General features: G+C 46.6%; 1 long non-coding RNA gene across 1 annotated transcript; it reads left to right on the top strand.

Moving 5' to 3' along the window:
• The first annotated feature begins 9,633 nt into the window (after positions 1–9,633).
• LOC140420068 (uncharacterized) lies at positions 9,634–13,725 on the top strand. Its single transcript, XR_011946167.1, has 2 exons — positions 9,634–9,846; positions 11,085–13,725. It is a non-coding gene; the product is annotated as an uncharacterized lncRNA (long non-coding RNA).
• The last annotated feature ends 2,147 nt before the right edge of the window (positions 13,726–15,872 follow it).

The raw sequence follows: 15,872 nt of genomic DNA, 5'->3' as shown, positions 1-15,872 counted from the left end.
AGACAAGACTTTAACCAATTAAGACAAAGGCAGAATTCTCTGGATAGTAAATTTTAAAATAAGTTTATTAAATGAAAAAGGTTTTCTGAACAACTTTAAGACATTCACTTTTATAACTTCATGTGGGTAGAAGCGTAACCCTCTCTGGCTCCTTCTTTGATAGTAATTCTTGTGGAATTCAGCCTCGGGAGTCTGGCTCCTTCTTTGACAGTAATTTCCATGGAACTCGGCCTCGGGAGTCTTCAGTACTTGGCCAGCAAGAAAAACGTTCGGAACCTCTACTTTTATCCCCAAAGTGACCATTATCTCACGTCAGAGTTGGGCCTGTTGTAACAGGATAATTTGGTCACATTTGGGACACATACAGCAACCGACCTACGCCACAAACCTTGGCCCGAACGCAAACCTCCTCAGGATTTCAAACAAATACCTACACCCTACCCAGTCAAAGGCCTTCTCTTAGTCCATTGGCACAGTCATATCTGGCACTCACCCCCTCCACTTCCTCGCCACAACAGGGTCATAATTATGTTTAACAACCTCCTACTATTGCAGGAGGGAGCTGCCTCCCCTTCACAAACCCCGTCTGATCCTCGGAGACCACCTCCGGCACACACCCCTCCAACCTTCTCACCAATACCTTTGCCAGGACTTTCACATCAGTATGCAGCAGCGAGATGGGTCTATAGGACCCGCTGTCCAATGCATTCTTCCCCCTTTTCAAGATTAGTGAAAACGACGCCTGCGCCATAGCCCGAAATCCCCCCCTCTTCTCCGTCGGGAACGACTTATAAAATTCCACCGGAAAGCCATCCAGCCCCGCCGCCTTACCTGACTGCATCGTGCCAATGCATTCCATCACCTCCTTTAGTCCTAACGGCTCATCCAGTGCCTGCCTCTTCCCCTCCTCCAACTCCGGGAAGTCCAGCCCATCTAAAACTGACTGGAACACCTCATTTATACTCTCCGGATCCAACAACATGTTCCCCCCCACTCCAGCTTCACCTGAAGAATTTCCCTGACCGCTGTCAGTCATCACAGTTGGTGGGCCAGCGTGCGACTCACCTTTTCCCCCCCCCCCCCTACTCTGCACCCCCACTCCCTCTGCAGCTGACCCACCACCCTTCCCATTGTCAACCGATCAAACTGCCCTTGTAACCTCCTCCTTTCCGCCAACAACCCCATCGTGGGGGCCACAGAATACCTCCTATCCACCTCGACTATCTGGTCCAACAGTCGCCGATGCTCCTCCCTCCCATCTTATCCTTATGGGCCTTGGACAAAATAATTTCCTCCCGGACCACCGCCTTCAAGGCCTCCCAAAGCATGGCTGCCAATACCTCCCCATTCTGATTAAGCGCAACATAATTCTTAATCACCATTGCTACCTTCCCACGGAACTCCCTTGTTGGTCAAAAGCTCTGAATCCCGCCTCCACCCCAACCTCTGCGCCTATCCCGAACGAACTCTCACATCTCAATAGTCGGGGCGTGGTCCGAAATCACTATTCCTGCATATTCCTCACCTCCCACCCCCATCAGCACCGCCTGCACACTGGGAGCACTGTCAACATTTGTGATCTCCATTTAGAAAAAGGAAATAGAGGCACTGGAGAAGGTGCAACAAAGATTGACAAGAATAATACCAGAACTGAGGGCATTTCACCCTCAGAAAAGGCTGGAGCTGCTTTTCTCTAGAAAAGAGAAGATTGAAGGGTGACCTGATGGAAGTCTTTAAGATGATGAAGGGGTTCAATAATCCAATAGGCATTTGATGAGAAACCTCTTTACCCAGTGAGAGTGAGAATGTGGAACTCACTCCCACAGCGAGTGGTTGAGGTGAACAGAATTTTTAAAAATTCAGTCATGGGATGTGGGTGTCGCTGGCTGGGCCAACATTTATTGCCCTGGAACTGAGGCCATTTCACAAGGCCCAAGTAGACAAGGACGGCAGATTTCCAGCCCTAAAGGGGAACCACACTGGTTTATGTGACAATCAACAATGGTCTAACCTTTAGACTTTTAATTCCAGATTTTTATTTAATTGAAATTTCACCATCTGTCTTGTGGGATTTGAACCGGGCTCCTGGAACATTACACAGGGCCTCTGGAATACTAGGGACGATGCCACTACGCCACTGCCTCTCCTGAATACATTGAAGGGGAAGCGAGATATATACATGAGGGAGAAAGGAATAGAAGGATATGCTGATGGGGGAGATGAAGAGAGCTGGATGTAGGCTCATGTGGGGCATAAATACAGAGAGACAATTGAGCCGACTGGCCTGGCCCTGTGTTGTAGACTCAATGGAACAGAGACAAATGTGTTTCTTTTTGTTCTACCCGAGGCGGTAGGACTATTTACTCTGCAGGATAAAAGTCCTGTCAGCCCACTGGAAGCAAAGTTGTGAGACCGGCCAGTCCAGCAGAAAGAAACCCTTCGACCCTCCCACTTCACCAAGTGTCAGAATGAACATGATTCAGTCCTGGATGTGATTAACAACAGCAAAAACAGCAGAATCCAACCCCTGTCATCACTCGTGTCTGGGTGTCACAGCAGGTGCAATATTTTTACAGACTGTGTAACTGGTTAAAGCTCTTTCCACAGTCACTGCTCTAGAACACTCTCACTCGGGTATGTCTCTCTCTCTCTCTCGGTGCTTTTCCAGTCACACGGATGGTTAAAATCTTCTGAAGCCAACGTGATCTTTGAGATTTCTGTCTGTAATTCCTCCTCTTCTAATATCCTGTAAAAACAGTTTACAAAAGACATCACTGTCAGCACAGGATAGAAACTCAGAACAGATAATTCTAGTTTCTATAGTACACTTTTCCTCTCTCATTCCCCAAAAGCTGTAAATCTCCATCCCACACACTCTCCCTCCATTCTCACTCTGCTGTATCTACTATTCACCCTCCCAATTCTCCTGAAGGTGCTGATTCAGGCTGATTGACAGATCCCTGCTCACTGCTTCCTGTCCTGGATGTAGACATTATAACAAATAGGGAAGGGATTCACTCACTTATCCAACCTGCAGTTGGCCATTGGGCCCATCGAGCCTGCTCAACCATTCAATGAGACCATTTACCGATCTACCTCAGTACCATTCCCCCACACTACCCCCATCTCACTTGATATCTTCAATATTGAGAAACCGATCATTCACTGACTTGAAAATACTTGATGACTGAGGCCCCACAATCCTCTAGGGTAGAGAATTCTAAAGCTTCACCACATCGGGGCAGCACGGTAGCATTGTGGATAGCACAATTGCTTCACAGCTCCAGGGCCCCAGGTTCGATTCCGGCTTGGGTCACTGTCTGTGCGGAGTCTGCACATCCTCCCCGTGTGTGCGTGGGTTTCCTCCGGGTTCTCCGGTTTCCTCCCACAGTCCAAAGATGTGCAGGTTAGGTGGATTGGCCATGATAAATTGCCCTTAGTGTCCAAAATTGCCCTTAGTGTTGAGTGGGGTTGCTGGGTTATAGGGATAGGGTAGAGGTGTTGACCTTGGGTAGGGTGCTCTTTCCAAGAGCCGGTGCGGACTCGATGGGCCGAATGGCCTCCTTCTGCACTGTAAATTCTATGATAATCTATGATCCTCGAGTGAAGAAATCCCTCCTCATCTCCGCTTTCTTTCCATTTTCCTGCAGGTTTCCCATAACCCTCGACTCCCTCGTCAATCGGAAATCTGTCCTGTGGAGGGCGACATAGTGGTGCAGTGGTTAGCACTGCTGCCTCACGGTGCCGAGGACCCGGTATCGATCCCGGTCCCGGGTCACTGACTGTGTGGAGTTTTCACATTCTCTCCGTGTCTGCGTGGGTCTCACCCCCACAACACAAAGATGTGAGGCTAGGTGAATTGGCCACGCTAAATTGCCCTTTAATGGGCAAATGAAATAATTTACTTTACAATTAAAAAAAAAAAAATCTGTCCCGGGTTTGGGGGGCGGAAACCACGTGGTGCGGGCGCTGGAGTAGCTGTTTTTCTGCAGGTTATGGTGCCACTCGCCCATAATGCATCATTTATCTTGAATGCCCAGCACTCATCTACCGAATCCTTGAATTAATATTTGTTATCACGTCCCTGGAAGACTTCGGGATTGAGTTTGCTAAGATTATCCTGAAGAACATCAAGGAATTAGTCGATAAAAGAGCACAGGCAGATTCAGCGGGGCTGGAGTCGCCTTTTCAACATGGCGGCCTGACCCTCAGGAGGTCTCCCGACCCCGCGCTCTCCGGGGCTCTTTCGGAGGCTGTGAAAATGACTGCCGACATTCTCCGTGTTATTGACCAGAGACCGAGTGTGCTGACATTGTAGTGATGTGTCGGTGGGCGTGGAGCATTTATTCTCTTCCCTGAAGCTTCCGGAGGCCTCAAAGCCAGTGTGACGCTCTCAATGCTCCCCTTTCCAGGGAAGAGGTGTCAAAGGCCATGAAGGAGCTGCAGCTGGGTAAAGCCCCAGGACCAGATGGCTGTGGGTGAGGTTTATCGGGGGTTTGAGGATTTGTTGTTGGATGACCCGTTGGTAGATATGTATTGTCACTCTTTTGACTCTGTGATGCAGCACCGACTTTTCGTGAGGCTAATATCTCTTTGATTCTGAAGGTGGGCAAGGACCCAGAGAAGTGGGTCTCTCATCACCCAATCTCTCTTTTGAACGTTGACTTGAAACCGCTATCTAAAGTTTTGGCGATAAGGCTGCAGGACATCCTTCCGACAATTGTGCGGGAGGACCAGACTGGGTTTATCAGGGGAAGATTTTCCAGTAACAACGGTTCGAATGTTGCTGAAGCTTGATGAAGTAAAATGGGAGGAGCCCTGTGTACAGTATAAATGACAGGGACTGAATGTCCTGGTTCTGTGCTGTACATTCTGCGTGAAGAACTTGCATCACACAAGATTCCCCATAAAATACTTTTTCTGAAGATTTGGCATTTGTGTTTTTAAACTTAGGTCGAGACAAAATGTTGTGGCATATAAACCATACAAAAGTTCAGCGTGGTAATCTTGATGTTGAAACAGCACACACTTGGCGGCATGGTGGCGCAGTGGTTAGCAGTCCTGCCTCATGGTGTTGAGGTCCCGGGTTCGATCCTGGCTCCAGGTCACTGTCCGTGTGGAGTTTGCACATTCTCCCCGTGTCTGTGTGGGTCTCATCAAAAAGATGTGCAGGGTAACTGGGTTGGCCACAATAAATTGCCCGTTAATTGGGGAAAAAATAATTGGGTACTCTAAGTTTTTGTGAAAAATCACAGACCATCCGCAGCGGTGCTCCAGAATGGTTTACGGTCGTTGAATTTTGAGCTTCAGAGAGGGACTAGACAGGGCTGCCCTCTGTCCCCCTGGTGGTTTACATTGGTCATTGAACCCTTGCCGGGAGCTATTAGATCGGAGTCTCTGATATCAGGACTGGAGGGTGGATCACTCTGTGTGCAGATGACGGGCTGCTGTTTGTGTCGATCCCCAGTGTTTCAGTCCCGGCCATTATTGGAGTAGTGGATAGATTTAGTGACTTCTCTGGTTATATGATCAATTTTACATGGGCAGCGCTGTGGTTAGCACTGCTGCCTCATGGTGCTGAGGACCTGGGTTCGATCCCGGCTCAGGTTCACTGTCCGGAATGGAGTTTGCACATTCTCCCTGTGTCTGTGTGGGTCTCACCCGCATAACCCAAAGATTGCAGGGTCGGTGAATTGGCCACGCTAAATTGCCCCTTAATTAGTGGGGCGGGGTAAGCCCCCTCCTCTTGCTAACTTCCCCTTCAGATGGCACCCCCCTTGGGATTTAAATATCTGGGAATGTCAATGACCCCCCCCCCCCCTCTTTCAGACAGCTATATGCAGCCAACGTTCCACAGCTGATGGTGGCTATTAGGTGGGACCTTGCCCAGTGGTCGGCTCTTCCAATTTCATGTAAAATGAAATGTGTTGCCCAGACTGTTGTACCCTCTGCAGATGCTGCCTAAACATCTGTCAACCAGTCATTAAGGAAATTGATGGAATGATTAGTACATTTATCTGGAATTTTAAAAAGCCTTGCCTCAAGTTTGTGCAGCTCCAATTACCAGGAGCTAAAGGAGGTTTGGGTCTCCTGAATATCAGGTTATATCAATTGGCCTCTCATCTAAGTTCGTAAGGGGTTGGGTTAGGATAGACACAAGATCCATCTGGCTCGATATAGAAGCAGACCAGTCAGTTTTCCTTTTACAGGTCTTGTTGTTTTCTGGTGACATTAAGACAGGTTCTGCTAAGTGTGATAATCCTGTTATTATTAATACTCTCAGGAGCGTGGAGGTTGGTCCGCCAATTCGAAGGGAAATCTAAGTTGACTTCCACTGTCTCTCCTGTCCAAGGCAGTCCAGACTTCTCACCCGGTCCCATTGACCATGGATTTGATACCTGGATAGAGGCATTTTGAGGCTGGAAGACATGTTCAGAGATGCTTCCTAGTCATCCTTTGGGCATACTTTTGTCAACAGTTTGACATCCCTAGACTGTCCTTTTTAAGTACTTACAGCTTAGAGACGTTATCTGTAACAAGACATCTTTGCCTCTTGATTCCTCAATTTCCCCAGTGAAAAGAACCCTGAATTCTGTGGAGCCTAAACAATTGATGAGCCAGTTCTATGATGCTCAAAATTCCATAACCTGAATTTCAATGCTGAGATCTTCGTAGTCATGGGACTTAGCAGTCAATATTGATGTGGAGATCCAGGGCAACATATAGGACTATGGCTGATGAAATTTTGAACAGCAATAATAGGAAGGAGACCCAGTTGAGGATACTACACAGCCTTCATCTGACACCCAGTCTTAGACACATGTTTGATCCTAATACGTCCCCTTTCCCTTTCTCTACTGAGTAGTACTGCACTTCTGTATGCTTCACCCAATGCCTTTGTCTATGTATTTACATTGTGTATTCATCTATGCCCTATGTTTTATTTCCATGTATGGAATGATCTGTCTGGATTGTACGCAGCATAATACTTTTCACTGTACCTCGGTACACATGACAATAAATAAATCCAATCCCTGTGAGCCTAAAGTGCCTGGTAGTTGAGGGTGACTATATACATCGTCTATGGAGCTGCATCAAGATTCAATCCTATTGGTCAAATGTAGTCAGGGAATTGGAGAGAATTTTTGATCGAGCCTGATCCTGTATTCCTGATCCTGGGTCTCCCAGATGGGGAAATCACTGATTCGAATGAAAAAAGGTGATATAATACCCTGATCTTTGCTCCTGGATTAGCCACAACTTTCCCTCCATCCAAAACTGGCATGGGCTGGTTATGGAATGCACCCCGATGGAATTTTCAAAGTCTGTACTCCATTCTAAGTCTTATGTTTTCTGGAAGGTATGGGACCCCTATCTCAAATGCATCGGCTCCAATTCGCCTGACTTGCTTCTCCTGGGCTTTCCATGAGCGAATTCAATTTAACTTATTCATTTGAATACGATCATATTGTTAGTATGTTTTGCAATGCTCTGATTGTGCAACTGGCAGTTATCCTCCTGTTTAAACATGATCTTACCCTCTTTCCTCAGTCACTAGTTGTGATCCAATGGCCATGCTGCGCTGGCAGAACATCTCACCGTGGCGCAGCATGGCTGATGAAACCCGGGAGACCCCGCTCCCAGGATCTACCTGGCACGCCATGCCTCGCGAGATTCAACGCGTTCTCGCAAGACATTGTGATGTAAAATCCCAGCCATTGTTAGCAAGATCACTTTTTGGCAAATCTGCATATTAGAGCAAGGAATTAGCCCCACTCTAATGTGCATGTTGCCGAGGTACCGGAGGCTCTGGGATTCATTCCCTTCACCTCAGAGACCTTGGGCGAGCACCGTTCAGCACTAAAACGGGGACCAGATGTAGCAGCACTTATGGGGGTCGCCCAGGGGATCCAAGGCCCCCAAATGCATGCCTTTTGGACAGGTGGTACCCTGGCACTGCTGGTGCCACCTGGGTACCAGCCTGGCACTGCCAAGGTGCCTGTATGGCACTGCCAGTGGGAATGGGCACTGCCAAGGTGCCAAACTGGCATTTTTTGCATGTGCATGATCAGGCATGAGGTGCCCGGTGTGGGTCTTGAAAGAGTTACGAGGGGAGGGGATTGTTTCGGAGATCGAGGCACTCTTTAAAAATGATGTCGCGATCTCTCACTGCAAGGGGGAGATCCAGCCAGCCGAGCTCCCCAGTTTACAAAATGTGGCTATGTGTGGCCTTGGTCGCGTGTTCCCATTCAGGTCCCTTTTACAACGCGAGTTGCGTTGAATAGCCATGTGTTTCTCGGAACTGAGTGGCAGGAAACGCACAGCTAAACACGCTTGCTAGGGGACTTTGTTCCCTCTTCGGAGAATCGAGCCCATGATATTAACAAGTTATCTGGTTGTTCAATTGATCCGGCATTTCATCTGGAGGTTTTGGTCCCTCAAATATCCTGTTCAGAATTAATTCTGCAACATGTTGTTGTATTTGTGCTGGCAATATTTCTTGTTCTGCTCTGTACCCATTTTCTACCAATTTGTCTGTTACTCTGTTGTGTTTATCGTTAAAAAATAGTTTTAAAAAACTATAATAAACAGATTTTTAAAAATCTGTCCAATTTATCTGTGAAAATATTCAATGACCTTCCCGGCCTTCACTGGTCCCGATGGATGTGAATTCCAGAGACGAACAACCCTCTCAGGGAAGTGACGAATGGAAATATATAACGTAGCTACACTACAGTATTACAAGACTAGAAATGAAAACAAATGTACTTCATTACAGAACCAGAAATAATATATCTAATCTGTACCATATAAACAGACATTTCTCCGTCCGATATTAATTTACTGTCCCCTTAAATGTCAGCCATCTCCTGGGGAAACCACCCTTTAATTGTGAACAGTAGGAAAGGGACCATCCTTTTCGCCAGACAAATAAATGTGTCAAGCTGAGAGAGCAAAAGATGTCAATGTGTTTAAGAGAGAGAGAGAGAGAGAGAGACCTGGGCCAAGCTTTGCAGAGTCTGCACCCTCCCTGGATTCACTTCCTTTCCCTTCAGTTGCTGCAAGTGACCAATTGAAGGTCAGAATGAGAAAAGAATTGGAAAGGGGGGGGGGGAAAGAAAGTGTTTTACTCACAGGTTTTGGAGACGGGAGGACGTTTTAGTTAGTGTGAAGCTCAATCCTCATTCACACAAAGCCCGCTCCGATTGGCTGGAGGAGCAGAGTCTTTCCGGCCCCAACTCTTCCTATTGGTCAACACCTCAGCAGGAAGGTCAGAGAGGGTGAATTCTGGCTGGCACATGGACACCTTCCCCTCTCCCTTGGACACGCGCAATCCCGGGTAAAAAGGGGGAATCACCGAGCGCCTTCTCGCTCTGGCGGAGCCGTCAGCCGGTTTCCTGGAAACCTTGTTTCGGGGAGGTCCAGGGGGAGGGGAATAACGGGTGAGGCGGGGCTCCTGTGTCGGCACCGAGTCTGCGCACTGGAACCATGAGACGTCACAATGACTCAGAGGGACGTTCCCAGTACACAATATCCCATTGGGGGCAATATCACTGGTTGCAGAAAATAAATACTGCGGATTGGTCAACAGCTCAGCACGTCTGGAGGTCAAATGCCCTCCCACCCCACGTGAGTCGAGGTCCACCTCTTTATTGTCGCCATGAGGGGGATTGACCAATGGAAACACACGGAAGACCGGAAGGGCTCTGGTCATCCAGTCAATCAGAATCTGGGATTTGTCAATGGCTATACAGCTTCTTCCTGCCCAGGAAAGCTGTTACTCTTCTGCCTCTGAATGAAGATTGACTCCCAACAGGCTGAAACGTCCTCTTGTCTCCAATATTTGTGAGTAAAACACATTCTTTTCTCCCCATTGCATTTATGCTCTTTTTCTGGCTTTCAGTTGTTCACTTGTTTAAATCCCCAGGCCCATATGAGATGTATCCAAGGCTGCTGTGGTAGTCAAGGGAGGAGATTGCAGAGGTTCTGACAATTTTCACATTTTCTCTGTCCCAGGAAGAAACCTTTCCCCTTGGTAGACCCGTCAGTAACAAGGTGAAGGGCAGGGGATTTGAGGAAAATCATTTTCACCCAGAGGGTGGTGGGAATCTGGAATTCAGTGACTGAAAGTGTGGCAGAGGCGGGAAACCTCACAACATTGAAGTAGCATTGAGGTGTGCACTGGATAAGCCAAAGCATGCAAGGTTACGGACCAAGTGCTGGAAAATGGGATGATCGTAAATAGGTGCTTGATGGCTAGTATAGAAATGAAGGGCCGAAGGGCCTCGTGCTGTACTGTAAAACTCTGATTCCATGAGGACGGGGATATGTTGTTATGGTGATATGGTGTTGTTATCCAGATTGAAATGAAAATGAAAATCGCTTATTGTCACAAGTAGGCTTCAAATGAAGTTACTGTGAAAAGCCCCTAGTCGCCACATTCCGGCGCCTGTTCGGGGAGGCTGTAGATTAGATATATTATTGATGGTTCTGTCATAAAGTACATTAATTATTTTACTCTTGTAACATAGTACAGTAGCTATGTTATATATTTCCAGTCAGATTTATAACGGAAGGGAAGAAGTCCATTGGACTTTTCAAATCGGCAAGCAATTCCGTCAGTCTCAAGTGGGTCCCATTCTGTAAGCCAGCAGAGCCCATCCAGTTTCATGTAGAAATTATTGATCATTTCTGCTGATTACTCTCATCGGCAGCAAATTCAAGGTAATGATCAATCACAACCCCCTGTATCTTAACCAACTGAAACAATCCTATACATTAAACGCATCTTTAGCCCACTAATATAGACATATATCTGACTCGCAGCCTGCATGAAGATTTTCAGTCTCTGCGTCCAGGACAGGAAGCAGTGAGCTTGGATCTGTCAATCAGCTTGAATCAGGAGAATTAAGAGGGTGAATATTAGATACAGCAGAGTGAGAATGGAGGGAGAGTGTGTGAGATGGAGAATTACAACTTTTGGGGAATGAGAGAGGAAAGAATGTTCGATAGAAACTAGAATTGTCTATTCTGAATTTCTATCCTGTACTGACAGTGATGTCTTCTGTAAACTTCTTTTCCAGAATATTACAAAGTGAGGATTTAGAGAAAGAAATCTCTAACCAAATGTCATGTCAGGATCTGACAGAATCACTCGATTCATCAGGACCTGAATATCATCAACCTTTCAATCTAGGAGGAGACGTGTTCTGTTGGCTTCAACAAATGTGAAACATCAGTGTGACTGGAAAAGCCCCGAGACACACACGCCCGAGTGACAGTGTTCCAGAGCACTGACTGTGGAAAGAGCTTTAACCAGTTACACAGCCTGAAAAAACATCACACTATTCGCAGTGGGGAGAAACTGTACACGTGTTCTGTGTGTGGACAAGGCTTCAACTGATTGTCCAACCTGGAAAGACCCGAGGAGACCCAAAACATGGAGAAACCTTGGAAATGTGGGGACTGTGGGAAGGGATTTAACTGCCCATCCAAGCTGGAATATCATCGACACAGTCACACTGGGGAGAGGCCCTTCACTTGCTCTTTGTGTGGGAAGGGATTCACTCAGTTATCCAACCTGCTGAGACACAATCTCACTCATACCAACGAGAGACCTTTTAAATGTTCTGACTGTGGGAACAGCTTCAAAAGCTCTCAGGAACTGATGTTCCACCAGCGAGTTCACAGCGGGGAGAGGCCATTCACCTGCATTCAGTGTAGAAAGAGATTCACTCAATTATCCAGTCTGCAGAAACACCAGCGAATTCACACTGGGGAGAGGCCATTCACCTGCTCTCAGTGTGGGAAGAGATTCACTCAGTTATCCCACCTGCAGACACACCAGCAAATGCACACTGGGGAGAAGCCATTCATCTGCTCTGACTGTGGGAAGGGATTTAATCGGTTTTCCAGTCTGGAGACACACCAGCGAGTTCACACTGGGGAGAAGCCGTACACCTGCTCTCAGTGTGGGAAGGAATTCACTCAGTTATCCAGCCTGCAGACACACCAGCAAATACATACTGGGGAGAGGCCGTTCACCTGCTCTCAGTGTGGGAAGGGATTCCCTCGGTTATCCCACCTGCAGACACACCAGCGAATTCACACTGGGGAGAGACCGTTCACTTGCTCTGTGTGGGAAAGGATTCACTCAGTTATCCCACCTGCAGACGCACCAGCGAGTTCACACGGGGGAGAGGGCATTCACCTGCTCTCAGTGTGGAAAGAGATTCATTCACTCATCCAAACTGCAGTCACACCAAAGAGTTCACACGTTGGAGAAGCTGTTCACCTGCGCTCAGTGTGGGAAGGGATTCTCTGAGTTAACCAGCCTGCAGACACATCAGCGAATTCATACTGAGGAGAGGTCATTCACTTGCTCAGTGTGTGAGAAGGGATTCACTCGGTCAACACACCTGCTGAGACACCAGCGAGTCCACAAATGATGGTACGGGTTGGATTCTGCTGTTATTGCTGCTGTTAATCAGGGCAGCACGGTGGTGCAGTGGTTAGCACTGCTGCCTCACGGCGCTAAGGTCCCAAGTTCGATTCCAGCTCTGGGTTACTGTTCATGTGCAGTTTGCACATTCTCCCATGTCTGCATGGGTTTTGCCCCCACAACCCAAAGATGTGCAGGGCAGGGTAGGGGCTAAATTGCCCCTTAATTGGAAAAAACGAATTGGGTAGTCTAAAATTTAAAAAACAAATTGCTGATGTTAGTCACTTCCAGGATGAACCATGTTCATTCTGACAAGTTGGCGAAATGGGAGGGTCAGAATCTCTGCGGGACGGCCGGTCTCAAGATGCTCTTTGAGCCTGAGAGACCAGATTGCCACTGAAATGATCCGCAAAAGCTGATGAAGTATATTTATTTTATCCTGGAGAGTAAATAGTGTTTTTCCTACACATACAGGAAGATCAAAACTAAATACAGAATACAGCAGGGTGACAATCTGCTAAACACCCACAAAACATGATGGGAAAAGTAGCCAATCTTGCACAGGGACTGTGAACACAGATGCAGTTTAATGAACCAGCCTGTTGAGTTGGCAGGGTGTGATAAGATAAGATATACTCAACATGAAACTGCTGCAGCTGTAGAGACTGCTCAGCAAGGACAGATAAGAAGAACATGGACAGCACTTGTGCCCTGTTGTTTTCAGCTGGTAATGTACAAACTGATGTACTAAGAACATTCACGATACTGGGAGAAACGGGATAAAAGCGGGGATGCTCAGAGCCACCACAGCAAAGATCTACAGGAATAACCATCACGCAGGGAAACCCTGGGTCCTGGGCTCAGAAAAGAAGACAATCTATCAAAGGGAGACTGACCACCTCACCTTGCAATGAGTAGTATTTGGGCCCAAGCCACGAGTTTTACGATTCATTGTAACAAGTAATCAGTACTTTAACAAGTGAGATAAAGAACAGTTCATGTTGATCTTTTGTTTTCAACATTAATTTAAAAAAAAAAAATTTAGAATACCCAATTCATTTTTTCCAATTAAGGGGCAATTTAGCATGGCCAATCCACCTAACCTGCACATCCTTTGGGGCAAAACCCACGCAGACACGGGGAGAATGTGCAAACTCCACACCAACAGTGACCCAGAGCCGGGATCGAACCTGGGACGTCTGCGCCATGAAGCATCAGGGCTAACTCTGTGCCACCGTGTTGCTCCCTGTTTTAAACATTAATAAAGAATGAGTTGTACTTAATATCTTGTGTCAGTGTTTCTTTGTCGCCACGTCAGTTGATATCGTCGTCTGAGGGTCAACATTTGGCGTCTCTGGGTGGGCATGGTTAAGTGATCACCTTAATGTCACACTGTGTCCAAATTAAAATTGTGGCTGGTAATAATCCAGATTGGGAAAGAGTACTCCAAGATTACCGAAAGAATAAATGGCCTAAATGAGTCAAAGATGCCAATAAGGCATTCAAAGGTCCGGGACCCTTTGGACACTGCAAAGGGGTGAGAAAGGGGCAAGCAAAACATGCCTCCAAGCTGAGGAAGGCTACAGCGAAAGCTAGTTGTATGAGGAGGTAGAAAATGCAAGGTTACAATAGCAATTGAGTGCTGCAAAACAGGAAACCGACACATAGCGCGTTAGAGCCTTAGAAACTGAACCGAGGAATGAAATGCAGGTGTTACAGATGAGTCAATTTCAGACGGTGTGAGGAGGAAACTAGAGAGAGAGAGAAAGCTTAGAGAGAGATATGCACCTAAGAAGAGGTTTGTGGGTATAGGGCAAAAGTAGCGATTTACAGGCTGCTGTGAAGTCAAACACAGACCAGAGACAGAAATCAACCAACCACACAAAGTGTCAGAAAGAGAGAGAGACGCAGATAAAGAGGATAAAGGCATGTGTTCAGACCATCTGTATTATACTGTCCCTTTATACAGACATTTGATCTTTTACCTTGTTACCTCAAGTACGATGTAAAAGCTACTAAGCCGAATTCCCCATTGCCATTTCTTCCTCGTCTGGAGAATAAGATACATTAGGTATATAATCAATATCATTTGCGTTATGACTGGGGCATGGAGATGGTGCAAATCCATAAGTGTATTTGGACATTTGAGCACCAATTCCACAAACTCTCCCACAATGTGGAGGAGTCTATTTGTTCAATATCATTTGTAAAAGCCTTGGTTCATTGTTGGAGTGGATAGTATGACGGGTACACTTGTTGGATTTGCATCTGAATTCCGATCAGGTGCTCTGGTAGTGTGGGATTGTATAAGAGAAGTGATTCAAGTATTGTGTTTATTGATTCAAATATTGTGTTGTGATTCAAGTGTTTTATCTTTTATGTTTTCCATAATTTAAATACCAACTGTTTCTCTGTTATATATTTCAACCAGTTCCACTTTGGTATCTGGGGGTATAAACAAACAGAGCGATTGAACAGGGGGTATACCCGGTTGTTGCCACTGGGGTTCTCATTGTCCTATGGTTGTACAATAAGTCCCATCAAATGTATGCAATATGATACACAGTAGCACAAATGGCTAGCACTGTGGCTTCACAGCGCCAGGGTCCCAGGATCGATTCCCCGCTAGGTCATTGTCTGTGCAGAGTCTGCGCGTTCTCCCCGTGTCTGGGTGGGTTTCCTCCGGATACTCCAGTTTCCTCCCACAGTCCAAAGACGTGTAGGCTAGGTGGACTGGCCATGATAAATTGCCCTTAGTGACCAAAAGGGTTAGGAGGGGTTATTGGGTTATGGGGATAGGGTGAAAGTGAGGGCTTAAATGGGTCCGTTCAGACTCGATGGGCCGAATGTTCTACTTCGGCGTTGTATGTTCTATGTTCTTTGCAGCCCACAGCATTTCCATTGTTAAATTATTGTAGCACTAAATCTACATCTTGCTTCTTCACGGTCATATGTTAGATGTGCAAATACTACAGAAGTGGCTTCTATCTGTACCCCATTATATTGTACTAACCATAATATCCTCTATTAAAAGAGGAGCATACGATGGAGTGTTATGATATCTGATATAACGACTTCCTCTAAGTACCCAATATTCCCCACTCTGTATAATTAGTGTTGACATTGTTACGACACCCTGGGTGAGAACACGGTCAATTCCAGCCCCACAGACCCCGGAGTCCCAACATAAGTGAATTAACCAATAGTTTGTGTATTTTCCTGAGATCTTTGACCATTGACTGCTCCAATCAATGTGACTTACAGGCACAAGATTGTAAGTAAAATATGAAAATGTGTTTATTCATAAGAAGAGATAAACATGTAATTGTAACAATGGAACAACAGTCTGTGAATCTAATTATTCCCCTCACTGTCCCATCCTCCACCCACACACACACACACATGGCAGGCACACAGTGGGGGTAAGGAA

The sequence above is a fragment of the Scyliorhinus torazame genome, chromosome 5 (genome assembly GCF_047496885.1).
Source record: "Scyliorhinus torazame isolate Kashiwa2021f chromosome 5, sScyTor2.1, whole genome shotgun sequence".
Taxonomy (NCBI): domain Eukaryota; kingdom Metazoa; phylum Chordata; class Chondrichthyes; order Carcharhiniformes; family Scyliorhinidae; genus Scyliorhinus; species Scyliorhinus torazame.
Note: the sequence above shows the minus strand (reverse complement) of the source record. Positions and strands in the feature narration are given on the sequence as shown.